Here is a 16,848-nt window from a genome sequence, read left to right on the forward strand (position 1 = left end):
CCCACCCACCCAACCACCTCCAATGTACAGTCCCCCCCCCCCACCCCACCCCACCCCACCTACCCAACCCAACCCCCCCTCCACCCCCCTCCACCCCACCTACCCAACCTCCTCCAATGTACAGTTTCTTGGTCAAATGTATAATCTCTTTTTTAGACTATTTTTGTATCACAAAGAGTATACTGTATTTGTAAAGCTGGTATGTCATAAATGTATAGATGTAGCAGTACTGTCTATCTGTATGTCATGTATGTCATATTATGTTATGATGAATTGAAAATGGGGGACCCTGATGTAAACAAGACGAAAGTCTTTCTCTGGTCTGCATCCCCTTAACAATTGTGTGTATTGAGCTGTACTGTATTGTACCCATTCTGCAATATGTTAATACAATTTTCAATCAATCAATCAATCAATCAATCAATCAATCAATCAATCAATCAATCAATCAAACCTTCTGTCGTGTGGCAGTGAAGGGGTTAAGTGTTCTCATGGAAATAAACACTTAAGTTATTTTGAATTGATCTGTTATCATGGATGACAATGAAAAAAAGATATATATAAAAGCTCAGTCATTTTTGAGGTTTGTCTGCTGTTCTCGGCTGCAGCCGTACATCTTTCTTCGTGTCAGAAATCCTACGGCAACGCAAACACGCTGATTCATTGGGAGACTTTCATTAGCGCAGAGTGCTTAGGTGTATAGGAGCGATACACACAAGATTCAGGTTAACCTTTCTGTTGCTGTCCACGCAGGAACTCGACTCTGTCGCTTTATGTGTTTCAGACTCAGTGTGTTGCCACCCAGGATACTGAGGATTCTGAACTTGAATGTGTTTGGGAAGGACATTTGTATAGGTTTTTTTTCTCTTCAGATGTACGTAGGTGGCAGTCAGTGTTTGTGAGAGCAACGGTGTCAAAACGTTGTATAGGTTTGAGGAATCAGATAGATTGCTATGTGGCCCAAAGCTCGACTCAGTGCTGCTGTAGAACCTCTGCTAGATTATGAATTATAGATTTGAGTTGACCGCTCTTATATCATTCCTCCTCTATCCTTTGTCCCTACAGCATGCGGGTGTAGTAGATGTTGTAGGATTTAGCTTAACCCAGTATAGGGCTTGAGTGTTACTCAAGGTACTCAAATAGCCTACATGTTTGTCTTCAGTGTTTCAGTTTCTACAGACTGAGGGTAAGAAATGTGATCGTAAAGAGTTAATTCTAGTCTAGTTAGATCCTAGTCTAGTCTGTAACCTAACCCCTCACAATAATTACAGCCCCTCCACCGTATATGGAATTGATACGTTGAACACATTTAGCCATGGTCATTTCTCCTTTAGTTAATAATGATTATGGTGCTTTTGTCAAGTAATATCACAATGTGAGATTTTCTATTATCACATGCTAATGAAGCTAATTGTGCTATGCATACATCCTTGAGATTTACTTTGAACATTTCAATACCCTCATTACTCTCTCACACTCATACCCTCATTACTCAATATGATACCTCATATGTATTTAAAAAAAAATAATAATTAATGATCTTTTCCCCCGTTCTTTTTCTGTTTTTCTCCCCTCCCAATGTTAGTCATTATGCCAATTCCCAATCCCCTTCCTGGTCGTTGCGCACTCTACCCCCTACCGTCGGTCCGGGAGGGCGGAGACTATCACATGCTTCCTCCGACACATGTGTACCCAGCCCACCGCTTCTTTTCACCTGGCAGCGCGGACTCTCACTGGGGGAGTGTAACGTGTGGAAGGTCACACTACCTCCCTCCAGATCCTTCCCTCGCTGTGCAGGCGCATCGATCGAACTGCAGGAGTCGCTGTTTACAATGACCAGGACCCACCCACCGGCTTTCCCACCCGCTGACACTGCAAATCGAGCCAGTATGACGGCCGGCCAAGCCGGAGGCAACGCTGACAGCCGGATTCGATACCAGTGTCTCTTGCGTTGGTGACAAGCGCTTAGTCCGCTGCGCCACCCAGCTGACCTACCCTCATTACTCAATATATGATACTAGGGGTGGGAATCGCCAGAGACCTCACGATACGATACTATCGCGATACTTGCGTCACGATAGTATCGCGATACTAAATATATCGCGATAAGCTGAGTATTAAAAAAAATTCTATTTTTTTTTACTCACATTTCATTTATTACCTTTTTTCAACTGCAAAGTAAAACTTTGTCAACATGTTTTATCTAATCAAATAAAGTTCAGTCTGTTCATCTCACTTCAATCATTTTTATTGCAGAACATGGTATTTTCTCAAGCAGACAGATGTAAACACTGTAATCTGTGTTGCATGTACCTGACAAACTGAACTGTTTGTATTACAGTCATATTCCAACTTAACTGAATGCACATGTGTGTGTGTCGACTACTGTACTATTACAGGTATTGAAATGAACAATGCAACTTCCTTATCATTTTTTTTTATGAATAATTAAATATCGATACTTGGCGTTCCTGTATCGATACAGTATCGCCACGCAAAGTATCGCGATACTACTACGTATCGATTTTTCCCCCACCCCTATATGATACCCTCATACAGTACGTTTTACTGTCTCATACTTATACCCTCATTAGTCAATAATATATTTCCAACATTAGCCTAAGCAGAAATAGATCGTTCAGAAACACATTTAAATGATAATTGAGAAAGTAAATCATTATGATCGATTGGTCGAGACTCTCAACTCTGCCAGGTCTAAAAAAGAAAAAATACCAGAAGTTGCTCAAAGGTTATTCCAATACTTTGGCAGGTGTCCTGCCTGTAAGCGACTGGCAGCACATTCCTATCAGGCTCTCACTCACTCATATACTAACTCTAGTTCAGAGTCTCTGCCTCCTCTCACCCCCCGCTCTCTCCCCAGCCTCTCTTTCTACAGTGGCGTATACTGCTGCTGCATAGTCCTCAGTGTGTGACTTTAAAAAGCAGAATCTTCAGCTCCAGGCCATTGAATCAATCTAATCGCTATAGAAATGCGGCGGGCTGGGTATATTACTGAGAGGTGCTCTCTCTCTCTCTCTCTCTCTCTCTCTCTCTCTCTCTCTCTCTCTCTCTCTCTCTCTCTCTCTCTCTCTCTCTCTCTCTCTCTCTCTCTCTCTCTCTCTCTCTCTCTCTCTCTCCCTCTCTCTCTCCCTCTCTCTCTCTCTCTGATCAGAGCTGTAATATTGCTGTGATCCTCTTCTTTTTTTTACCTAATTGAATTCTCCGGGAGAGATACCCCTCAGCGGAACATTCATTATATCCTGAAATAAGGAGAGGCTAGCACCATGCAGTACGTGCACTGAACAGTTAATCCAGTCAGAACACAGGTCTCCACTGAACAGTTAATCCAGTCAGAACACAGGTCTCCACTGAACAGTTAATCCAGTCAGAGCAGACGTCTTCACTGAACAGTTAATCCAGTCAGAGCAGAAGTCTCCACTGAACAGTTAATCCAGTCAGAGCAGACGTCTTCACTGAACAGTTAATCCAGTCAGAGCAGACGTCTTCACTGAACAGTTAATCCAGTCAGAGCAGATGTCTTCACTGAACAGTTAATCCAGTCAGAGCAGACGTCTTCACTGAACAGTTAATCCAGTCAGAGCAGACGTCTCCACTGAACAGTTAATCCAGTCAGAGCAGACGTCTTCACTGAACAGTTAATCCAGTCAGAGCAGACGTCTTCACTGAACAGTTAATCCAGTCAGAGCAGAAGTCTCCACTGAACAGTTAATCCAGTCAGAGCAGACGTCTTCACTGAACAGTTAATCCAGTCAGAGCAGACGTCTTCACTGAACAGTTAATCCAGTCAGAGCAGAAGTCTCCACTGAACAGTTAATCCAGTCAGAGCAGACGTCTCCACTGAACAGTTAATCCAGTCAGAGCAGACGTCTTCACTGAACAGTTAATCCAGTCAGAGCAGACGTCTTCACTGAACAGTTAATCCAGTCAGAGCACACGTCTCCACTGAACAGTTAATCCAGTCAGAGCACACGTCTCCACTGAACAGTTAATCCAGTCAGAGCAGACGTCTTCACTGAACAGTTAATCCAGTCAGAGCAGACGTCTTCACTGAACAGTTAATCCAGTCAGAGCAGACGTCTTCACTGAACAGTTAATCCAGTCAGAGCAGAAGTCTCCACTGAACAGTTAATCCAGTCAGAGCAGACGTCTTCACTGAACAGTTAATCCAGTCAGAGCAGAAGTCTCCACTGAACAGTTAATCCAGTCAGAGCAGACGTCTTCACTGAACAGTTAATCCAGTCAGAGCAGACGTCTTCACTGAACAGTTAATCCAGTCAGAGCAGACGTCTCCACTGAACAGTTAATCCAGTCAGAGCAGACGTCTTCACTGAACAGTTAATCCAGTCAGAGCAGAAGTCTCCACTGAACAGTTAATCCAGTCAGAGCAGACGTTTTCACTGAACAGTTAATCCAGTCAGAACACAGGTCTCCACTGGTGCGGGCAGCTGCTGAGGGAGAATTGAGCGGAGACTCTTGTGATCCCATTGTGAACCAGTACGGCCTTTGAAGGTGTCCTTTTGTTGAGCCCTTAGTGGGGATGAGCCTGAGCTTGAATCAGGTGCCGCTTGCGTCTGCATTCAAGTCCGCTACCTGCCATGTGGTACAGTGCAGCTTTGCTTCACAGCACTTTGATTCACCCTCTGATTCCAAGCCCCGTACATGCCCAATATGACTGACGGCTCAATGAAGGTGCTAGATTTCACCATCCAAACGTCAAGAGAAATCGTACTATTCTACACTACACATATGAACGTTTAATAGTATTGCCTCTCTCTCTCTCTCTCTCTCTCTCTCTCTCTCTCTCTCTCTCTCTCGCTCTCTCTCCCTCTCCCCCTGAAAGGGTTCATGATGTAGTCTAAACTTCAATTACCATAAACCGTTTATATGTGTGTGTAGACTAGTACACTGTTCTTCACCGTGACGTTGTGAAATCTACCACCTTCCCCCGGGGGCATCGCTGGTGTTGTTGTCATGTGTGATGATGACACACTGCTCGCACGGTTCACTTGCCAGAAGTGCTGAGACAATGACGTCCGTTGTCACCAGACAGTTGCTTTCACAACAGCACTCCACTGTGGGGTCGTTGTAGGGCTGTACCGAATGTAATTTCTTTTTATTTAATTATTTCTTTTACATTTGAAGCTTCTATTGAAGTTTTCGAATGACGCTTCGAATGTCTGTCGTCATATTTTATATTTGAATCATAAAATAAATGTGAAATAATGTATAAAGTGATTAATCTGATTAAATTCGTATTTTTTTTTTTAATTAAATGAACTTTCTTTAATGAATATAACTCGTCAGTTTCGTCAACATAAATAATCCAATAAGGGCACGGTTGGTACGAAAGTGACGGTGACGTCTTGATGGAGCGCCGAGCGCCAAGCGGATGCAGATAGGCTACATCATTTATGATAAATGTTTTATTAAAATTTTGATGACGAGTCATATACTATAATAGTATAATACTATAATATTAGTGTAGCCTAATCTTTATCTGCAACTGTGACGAAAAACCCCATTGGTTTAAACAGAATGACACATAGACACATACAAAAATAAAAGAATAATGCAAATGTTGATTTAGAATTTGAATGTCAACGTTATGAATGAAGCTTAAGCTTCGAACTATTCGGTACAGCCCTAGGTCGTTGTCACCCGACATGCAGGACAGCGCTCCAGGTGTGGGGGCGTTGGTGAGAGTCCTCGTCCTGCTGTTCTTGTCAGGTGACAAGATAAGCGTATGACCACTGTGGCGGCTCAACGCTAGATTTCACCATTCAAACGTCAAGGGAAATTGTACTATTCTACACATATGAACGTTTAATAGTATTGCCTCTCTCTCTCTCTCTCTCTCTCTCTCTCTCTCTCTCTCTCTCTCTCTCTCTCTCTCTCTCTCCCGCCTGTCTCTTCTGACAGTGTGACTTAGCCACGGGGTGTTCCATCTGGCACAAGGACCTACTTTCCTAATGCATTTACATTTTGTCTTACTTTATTGTATATGTAGATGATAATATTCTGTATTGACTATGTAGATCAGGGGTGGGCAATTATTTTTCCCAGGGGGCCGAATGAGCAACTGAAAATATGTTGGAGGGCCGGGCCAAAATTCATATACATTTTATTTCTATATAAAAAGCAGTAAATGGCATTGTTTTGACCCCTGGTAAGAGTGTATGTTATTATTTGGCAATTAAAAGGTGAGGTTAGCTTTCAAAAATTGAATTTATTCAAATAGAATTTATTTCCAAAATGATAAACAAAATGTGAAACATTAATAACAAAGGGCATTTTGAGTTTTATATACTATTGAAACAAGGATTTTCTTATCTTTCTAAAGACATCACATCATCTTATAGCAAAAATAAACAAGACATGTCACTGAACTGTGTAAAGAAAAGTGTCCCAGTTTTGTAGCCTTTTTTACTTTACATGCCTATATTAAACATTTAATGTTTTCAGAACTGTCCAAAAAAAAGAAAAAAAATATCAAGTGTCCCATTTCACTTGTTATATTTCCACATTTTAGTGTTCTTCAGTTCTTTTTTTCATTCAGTGTGAGAAATCCAGTCTCTGTTGAGCTTTAACAAGTCCATCAAAGTCAGGTTGCATGTCTGCGTGTTGCATGTTGCATGTCTGCCAGATGTTCATCAGTGAGAGAGGATCTGTACCTGGACTTGGTAAACGTCATGACTGAGAATGTCTGTTCACATATGTAGGTGGATCCAAAGAGAACCAACATCTTCTGAGTATGTCTCCTCATGTTTGGAAAGTTCTCCTCCTTGAGAGCAGAGTAGAACTCTAGCAGTGATGCTGACTTAAAGTGCTCTTTCAGTAGTGAATCAGACTGCAGGTCAATGAGTTCAAGCTGAACAACTATCAACACTGCAGGTAAAGGGAGAGGAAACCAGCTGCATTTCATCCTCAACCTTTTTGAAATCTTGAAAACACCTTGAAAATTCATCATACAGTGCTCCCAACATGGATGAGTACCTGTGCCGGTGATCAGCTGATGGTTTGACTTCTTTCAGGGTTTTCATGTGTTTGAGATTGTTGCTGCCTAGTTGCCTTGAAATGAATTGCAACTTTGTCATGAAGGCTTTCACATGGCTATGCATTTCATGAGCAAAAATGGCCTTGCCCTGCAGTTGTGTGTTCAGTAGGGATGGGTACCGTTCACATTTGAACCGATACGGTACCGGTACCTGTGAATCGATACCGGTACCCAACGGTACCTTTTTTCTGTACTTTAGTCTCTACATTTTTTTTTGCTGCTTTGTTGTTGAATCAAGTAAAATCCTAGGTAAGCGTATATTGTGCGTGTGAACGTTGACATGAAAAGAAAAAAGTAATTTATTTTTTTTATTTTTATTTTTTATTATTATCATGTAATCTTTCGCGGGCCGGTCAGAATCATCCCGCGGGCCGTACAATGCCCAGGTCTGATGTAGATGATAATATTCTTTATTGAATATGTAGTTGATACTATTCTTTATTGAATATGTAGATGATCATATTATGGATGGTAATTTTATGAATACCGATAGATGTAGGCCCGTCCTCTATATCTATCCACTCGTTTATAGTTAACGGGTATGTTAAATTAGACTAATACGTCATTTGTTTGCTTTGCCAAGCTGGTTGATAGCCTACTCAATTTGAAATTCCATAGCAACGAGACATCTTTAGGAAGAAAAAATTCTACGCCAAGTTCACTGAAATCGATATAAAAGACCCCAGAATTGTCTGTATTCATCCAAAATGTTTCCAGACGGTGCAACTTGCTGTATAAAAGCAATAATACATGAGAACCAGTGGAATATCATGAATATTGCTGGCTTAGAACCAGTGGCGTCGCGTGGTTAAAATAACAGAGGATGCCACATTTTTTAAATTATAATTTTTTTTTTTTTTAATAAATGTTTTTCATATTTAAGCCAAATAATATATATAACATATTTCTCCCTCCCTCGCTCTCTCTCTCCCTCTCTTTCTGAATATTACACACACACAACACAAATATATATACACACACAGACACACACACAGTGGTTGCCTGCAGGAGGTCTGGTTTGATTATGAATCAGAGAGAGAGAGAGAGAGAGAGAGAGAGAGAGAGAGAGAGAGAGAGAGAGAGAGAGAGAGAGAGAGAGAGAGAGAGAGAGAGAGAGAGAGAGAGATCATTTAGGTTCTAGGTTGAAATTAATGAATGGCCTGATGTCGCCGTCTGAGCGTTTCAGCGTCTTGCAAGATATTGCTGACATGGCAGCACATACATGTATACAGTAGCCTATATGGCTCTGCCCATCAAACACAAGCAGACCATGTTTGTACAGTATGACTCTGCGACAGTGTTAGAGAGAGTGAGAAGGAGAAGAGGGAGAAAATTCAAAAAAAAATATATATATATATAACACAGAGATGAAAAATAATGATTTTTTAATTATTATTGTAAACTATATATATATATATATATATAAAAAAATATATATATACTTTTTTTTATTAATTTGTTTTTACTGTTCATATTTTACTGTTCATATTTTTGGGGAAGCTTGGCTTCCCTTGGCTACCATGAATATTCGCCACTGCTTAGAACGCTCTCGACCAATCACAATGCACGGTCGGACCTACCTATTGTATAATATTCTTTATTGTAGATGATAATATTCTTTATTGTATAATATGTAGATGATAATAGTCTTTATTGTGTATATAGATGATAATGTCTTTATTGTATATTTAGATGCTAATATAATTTATTGTATATGTAGATGTGATATTCCTTCTCCTTTTGATGCAAACAACCGCTACTGACATTTTCTGAAATGTCAACCCCCCCCCCCCCTCCACACACACACAAAAACACACACACACACACACACACACACACACACACACACACACACACACACACACACACACACACACACACACACACACACACACACACACACACACACACACACACACACACACACACACACACACACACACAAAAACACACACACAGAAACACACAGAAACACACACACACAGAAACACAAACCCACACACACATAAAGCAAATACACGTCCGTTACAAATGTTGTTTGCCTACGAGTAGGTGACTCATGAAGTTGAAAGTGCAGATGCTGTGTTGAAGCACGCGATGCAGAGAGGGGAGCGGGCCCAGTCGGTACTGACATAAGAGCGGGCTCAGTCGGTACTGACATAAGGTAGCTGGGTCAGTGGGCTCAGTTGGTACTGACATAAGAGCGGGCCCAGTCGGTACTGACTTAAGAGCGGGCCCAGTCGGTACTGACATAAGAGCGGGCTCAGTCGGTACTGACATAAGGTAGCTGGGCCAGTGGGCTCAGTCGGTACTGACATAAGAGCGGGCCCAGTCGGTACTTACATAAGATAGCTGGGCCAGCGGACCCAGTCGGTACTGACATAAGGTAGCTGGGCCAGCGGACCCAGTTGGTACTGACATAAGGTAGCTGGGCCAGCGGACCCAGTCGGTACTGACATAAGGTAGCCGGACCCAGTCGGTACTGACATAAGGTAGCTGGGCCCAGTCGGTACTGACATAAGGTAGCTGGGCCAGCGGTGGACTGAAGGATAGAGAAGCAAACTTGTGATCGGAAGGTCGCCGGTTCGACCCCCGGACCAGCGGGAACTCTGGGCCGGGGCAGTGACTGAATAATGCTGTCCCCTTCCCCCAACAACTACCATTGAAGTGCCCTTGAGCAAGGTGCTGAACCCCCAACTGGAGCTGCTCAGTGGCCAACATCAGAAGTCTGTGCTTGTATAGGGCACTTCCCATGTGTGGGGGTTCTTCGTATGTAATCCTCCCCTTGCAGCTACTCCCCCCGGCTGCTGCTGAAAATAACAATGTGTTCTTAGTCAACTTGCCTGGATAAATAAGGGGGATTATCTGTTGCAGTTTGTATTCCTGATAAGTCAGAAAACAATCAGTTATACACTGTGATACACTGTGAACATCCACAAGGGACAATTAGATGTACGCAATATATGATGATATCACATCCTCCATGTCACGTACATAAACCATCTCCAATGCATTATCATAGAGAGAGGTATTATCCCTGGTACTAACCCAGACGTGGGTGATGAGTCAAGCACATTGGTGTATAATATAAGTGTCTAGAAGGTATTGAGTTACAAATTGGGTAATAGTAAGACTCCATTCTATTTGACCCATTGCCATTAAATCTTTGTAACTGACCAGTACCATTAACGATAAAGAATTAGATGGGAGTTCTGTGTGCGTGTCCATTCCTGAGCCTATGAATAACTCTTTTGGTGTGGGTAACGTTAATACAATTAACCCCTTCCTATCCAACTTTCCCCTTACAGTCATTAAGGTTTCTAGTGGTCATCAAGGGAGGGTACTGTTTGCGGGGGGAACAAATCTATTTATTCATCTATCAGTCACTAGGTGTGGGAGGGTTACGGCGGTATTGGGGGAAGTGAGAGCAAGTTGGGGAGTACTGCTGACTGCCCCGGAGAGGCGAGGAAGACCAGAGTACCAGACCAGGTTGGTAAATCCCGGGCCCCATTCACTCTCACTGCCGGCCTCCAGTTTGACGCTCCAGGCCCAAAGACGAGGGTGCAGTCAGACGGAGCTCTACTGTGTCCTGCTACCCAGTGACGGTGCACACCCGTTCCCACGAAGCAGGGATAATCCACCCTGCTACATATGGATCGGGCCAAATCTCATCTTTAAATTTGGATTTAGTATCTCCAGGCGTGGACTGAAGAACCGTGAATGAAATCTACTGTATGTACAGTTCCATTCTTATAATGGATATGGCTCCGCCATTTTGGATCAGAATACAACAGGGATTGTTGCTAAATGTTCACAGAAGGTAGACACACTAACTGCGCTCCAATTTATGCCAATAACATTCAGTTGTGTGATAGAGAATCCAGAGAAATAATAGAAATAAAAAAAACTCATCCAGAAGTAATTTGCTTGCAGGACGCTGGAATCGGCTGGGAAAGGTAGAAAGGTAGAAATTAGTAGTAGTATCAGTGTGTAGAGTACTCAGTGTGTATAGTAGATAGTAGTACTCAGTGTATATAATATATAGTAGTACTACTCAGTGTGTATCGTAAATAGTAGTGCTCAGTGTGTATCGTATATAGTAGTGCTCACAGTGTGTATCGCTGTTAATAAGCTATCTGACATCTGGCAACGTGCCATAGTGAACCTAGTGTCGTTGCTATACCTATGCATTAAAAACCTTTATTCATTAACTTCCATCATTGTCCATAGAAATAATCACAGCCCCTTTCATATTTCATAAACCGTTTGTCGTAAAGTTAGTGTAATTGTGTAGTACATAGTAGTACTCAATGTGTATAATAGTAGTACTCACACAGTGTGTATAGTACATAGTATTGCTCAGTGTGTTGTACTCAGTGTATATAGTATAGTAGTACTCTGTGTAAAGTACATAGTAGCACTCGGTGTGTATAGTACACAGTAATACTCTTTGTATAGTACTGTATATTAGTACTCAGTGTGTATAGTACATAGTAGTACTCAGTTTGTAGAGTACTCAGTGTGTAATGTATAGTACATAGTAGCACTCAGTGTGTATAGTACATATTACTACTCAGTGTGTAGAGTACTCAGTGTGTAGGTATCGTAGTACATAGTAGTACTCAGTGTGTAGAGTACTATAGACAAGGTGTCTATATGGGACAGGCCTTTAATTCCTTGCACAAAACTCTTGCTCAGCAAAGATGGAAATACTATCAAATTGTTTATTTAAACCAGTATGAATATTACTTGTATAAAAAGAAAATCGAATAACATATCAATTACATTGATCTTGCTCTAAGAGACAGTGCTAGTGAATATAGAGAGAAATTAGACTTTTTCAGTTGCATCTCGCTGCCCAACAAATCAGCACTGTGCGCCTCCCCCCTCCGCACGCACGCACGCACGCACGCACGCACGCACGCACGCACGCACGCACGCACGCACGCACGCACACACACACACACACACACACACACACACACACACACACACACACACACACACACACACACACACACACACACACACACTCACTCAGCAGCTTGCTGTGCAGTGAATCAGACAGGGAACACAGTGCCGCCGGCATATACAGGCACACTGTTTGAGATGGACAAGCGGGCTCCGCCACCTTGGCCAGTTTGGGCAACTTGGGAACTAGACATTATGACCCTGCAATGTAGTTTACTTTAGCTTGTAATACGCTTCCTCCCCCACCACCTAGTCTGGTCCTTTTACTGTCTTGAATACTTTCTTCTCTGTGCTGTCATGGTGATTTGACGTTGCCAGTGGCAACACGATAAACAATGTAGAGTTCCAATTGAGACTGGCCTTTATTTGTCAAAACGTGTAGCCACACCCGACCAGTAAAGGTGTCTATATGGGACTCTGCTTTTAATGGACATTTCACGGTAGTAGTATTCAGTGTGTATAGCACATAGTAGTACTCAGTGTATATAGTACATAGTTTAATAGGAATAATGCAGGGAGATCTGCTTTCATTGGGCAATGTTTGCTCCGGCCCCAGCTCAACATGTAGACTACTACAAAATAAATGGGCAGCTGCCGCCTGGTGGAGATTTGCGCTCTATACTGGGTGCACCTTTCTAGTTAAATATTATTGTGCTCTTCATGATGGGGGTGGGGGCCGGGAGCAGTCGGGGGGGGGGGGGGGGGGGGGGGGGGGGGGGGGTTGAAGGTCAGCTGATGTGGAAATGCTGACATCAGCAGACAGACCTGATTGCTCTTGCTTTGATTTTGTCGTGGTCACAAGTTGGAAGATCCGCCCTCACTCATCCACTCATGTTGTTACGGAACCTTCAAAGCATTACGGCATGACGAGGAGAAACAGGGATGTGCCTCGACACATTATTTTTACTACCTCATTTAGGTGTATTTCCGCCAGAGACAAATATACAATTATTTGTCTTCCATTTAAGCAATCCAGACATGAAGAGGCATTATTTCATCACAAGTTTCACCAAGCTGTTGGGAGGTGATGAATAAATAGAAGCCTGAGGGATCATTATTGCTCAGACAGAGCTGTGATGATCTCGTGAACACAACTATTGTACGCTGCCCCCGGGCTGCCGCTGACCAAGCCTTCATGATTACTGTAGATGCAGTATCCCATTCCAAGCAACACATGATGGTATACTACCCCCGGCTACATCATACATGTATACTCACTACTACTGAAGTGAATTATCACAATAATGACAGAGGATATATATTTATTTATTTAATTTATTTGGTTGCTTTATTTGACAGGGACAGTGCACATGAATAAACATTTCTGTATCTACAGTATTATGCTAGTATATCTATGGAGTTAGCCAAAATGACTAGTTGACATACGTTGATTGATTGATTGAACATTTTATTAACAGATTGCAGAATGGGTACAATACAGTACAGCTCAATACACACAATTGTTGGCACTGAAAGGGTTAAGGGGATGCAGACCAGAGAAAGACTTCCGCCTTGTTTACATCATGGGTCCCCCATTTTCAATTCATCGTATATGAATTGTATGAACGTAGCCCCAGGCCAGATATTTACAGTACATGGTGGTGCAAAAAGCAAGTATTACAATGTATGTACGGGGGACCCTGAAGTAAACAAGACGAAAGTATTTTTCGGGTCTGCATCCCCTTAACCCTTTCAGTGCCAACCACGAGTATAGTTGTGTTAACTCGCCATTGCTTGAGTGCCAATCACGAGTATAGTCGGGTTTTAATCGTTATTTCTTTTATTAGCGATATCCATTCATTTTTTATCCATCCAGCCTGATGTTATCATTGGGAATGGGTCTGAGCTCGCAAAGGGAAAATACCGCCGCCTATCGTCTCCCGGATGGTATTGCACATCATTGGCTTGGATTGGCTGGGACTGTGCATCAAAAAAATAAGTCCGGTCCAGGTTTTACTTCTCGGGCATGCAGCTGGATACTATTGCATTGACTGGGGGGACTGGGAGCCTCGTGGATTATCGTGTTTTGGACTATAACGTTGGATCAATGGACGCGATCGATATTTGGAATGGCGAATTGGATTAATCTTTTTGCATGATATCAGATGTGAGGTAAGGCCTTTATGTTACGAATCTTGGGGTAATCAGATGTTCCTTTCTCCGCCATTGGAGTGTGTGTGTGTGTGTGTGTGTGTGTGTGTGTGTGTGTGTGTGTGTGTGTGTGTGTGTGTGTGTGTGTGTGTGTGTGTGTGTGTGTGTGTGTGTGTGTGTGTGTGTGTGTGTGTGCGCGTGCGTGCGTGCGTGTGAGGTTTGCGCCGACCAAAGTACGGAGAAGCAATTTTTCAGACCCCGCTTCTCTTCGTACATGAGGACACATATACTATCGATAATCTAGCGTTTATTTGAAAACGATTCATAAATCAGCCGAAAAATGACAAACGTGTTTTGTGTATTCCACTAAAGGGCTATTATCGTGTCTTTCTCTGGAATTACTAGAAATCTCCAAAACTATACTACATGTTGACTGCAAGCAAGTCATTGATAAGCGACGGGTGTATTAGACCCATAGCCATAATTTAAGATATAGTTTAAGCGTTCGCAAATATCAATCAATCCCATTGATTAAAGCGGTGGCAATCTAGACCTAATTTCCCGGAAGGGGCGTGGCACGCAATGTGTTAACAATTGTGTGTATTGTATTGTATGTAGATGATTCCACTCACAAACAAACAAGTGATGATTTGAACAAGGTCCTGAATAGTGAATGGGTTGAGAGTAACAGTAACACGTCTGTTCTTCACCTTGTGAAGACAAAGTGTATGATTTTTGGCTCACGCTATATGATCACTGATAAGCCACAGAGTGGTGTTGTCTTGGGTGGCTAGCTACTTGTCCTGGCCGCGTGTATGCCTTCTACAACGCTGTTCCGTTTCCGGGTTCCTCTGATTGGCCACTGACCTATGCTATAACGCCCCCCTTTACACTCTCGCGCTGTGAAGCGCCAGTGGGGCGAGGAGGTGGTTTCTCCCCGGCTCCGTACGCCCGCGCTGCCACCGGCTAATCTCACATAACTCGGTCCAGCTCCAGCCTTCCGCCTGCGGTATCCTCCCTCTGAGGCGGCTCGTTCTTATTATTATCCCCCATTGTTCAGATCGACATGGTCGCACAAACACCCGTTGGAGGAGTAGTGGGGGAGAAGAAGAGGAATATTTTTAAATAGCAAGAATTATCGACTGGCAACTCTGTGCTCGTCAGACCTGCAGCTGCTGGTACTGTATGGAGAGAGAGGCACACAACAACAGACAGACAGCTCAGTGATTGAAACAGCAATCAATTAATTTAATATAACAGTCCGGTTCTGTGTTAGTTTAACTTGTCCGTGTCCAGTCCTTTCGATTAGCCCCACCGTTCATTTTTTTTTTTTTTTTTTTTTTTGTCTTTTTCCCCCTCCATTTTCCGCCGATTTTTCTCCCATCCCAATGTTAGTCGTATGCCAATTCCCAGTCCCTTCCTGGTCGCTGCGCACTTACCCCCCACAGTCAGATCATCTGGGAGAGTGGAGGCTACCACGTGCTTCCTCCGACACACGTCCAGCCAATCACTGCTTCTTTTCACCTGGCAGCGCGGATTCTCATTGAGAGGGCGTAGCGTGTGGGAGGACCACACTATCCCCCTCACGTCCAATCCGCGCTTAGCAGGCGCCCCGACCGAACTGTAGGAGTCGCTGTTTACAACGACCCGGACCCACCCCGCCAGCTTCTCCCACCCTCTGATACAGCCAATTGTATCAGTGCAGACGGCCAGCCAAGCTGGTGACAACCCCGGAGCTGTGAGCTGGATTCGAACAGGCAAATCCAGCTCAGCTCCGGGGCTGGTGACGAACGCAATCTCCGCTCGGCCACCTAACCGCAGCCCCACCGTTCATTGTAAACAATGATGCATGTAGTTACTGTGTGTTGTTGTAGCCACCGGTTAATTCGCAATTTTTTATTGGTTTGTCATGACAAACCAATTACATAATCCAACATATGTGTAAAGATACAACATATTCCAGTTAACGGTATATTTTTTTAATGATTCGTTACGGCGAAATCAATATGTCCATTTGTATAAATTGCATTAAGCGGAGCTGAGTATTCCTGCCTGGCTGAAGGGCTTGTCGCGGCTCATGCGCATGCGCGCGCACGCGGCCAATCAGAGCGCAAAACAGCAACGCGGAAACGGAACAGTGTTGTAGAAGGCATACACGCGTCCTGGCCAGAGACCATTAATACTAGTGTTATGCAATGTAACTAGAATTAGCAACCCGGCTAATCTCTCCTACCCTCCTACAGCCACTAATACACCTGTCACAGTACGGGGAGGCTTATGGAATTGTCAATCAGCAGTCAAGAAAGCTGACTTCATTACTGCCTACGCCCATAGTCTAAATCTGCAGCTCCTGGCTCTAACTGAGACCTGGATAACCCCCAATAACTCATCAACACCTGCAGCATTATCTACAAACTATAACTTCACTCACACACCTCGACCTTCCAGACGGGGTGGAGGCACTGCCCTCATGACATCTCCTTCATGGGCTACAAACGTAACACCACTCCCAGAACTGTCACTCTCCTCTCTCGAATATCATGCAGTATCTGTCTCTAATCCTTTCAATCTCACCATTGTTACACTCTACCGCCCTCCAGGTACACTCGATCACTTCACAGATGAGCTGGACATGCTTCTTAGCTCCTTACCGGAAGATGGTACCCCTCTCCTTCTACTGGGCGACTTCAACCTGCCTGACTCATCTCAGT

The sequence above is a fragment of the Notolepis coatsorum genome (assembly GCF_963971535.1).
Source record: "Notolepis coatsorum genome assembly, chromosome: 20".
In the NCBI taxonomy this organism is placed as follows: domain Eukaryota; kingdom Metazoa; phylum Chordata; class Actinopteri; order Aulopiformes; family Paralepididae; genus Notolepis; species Notolepis coatsorum.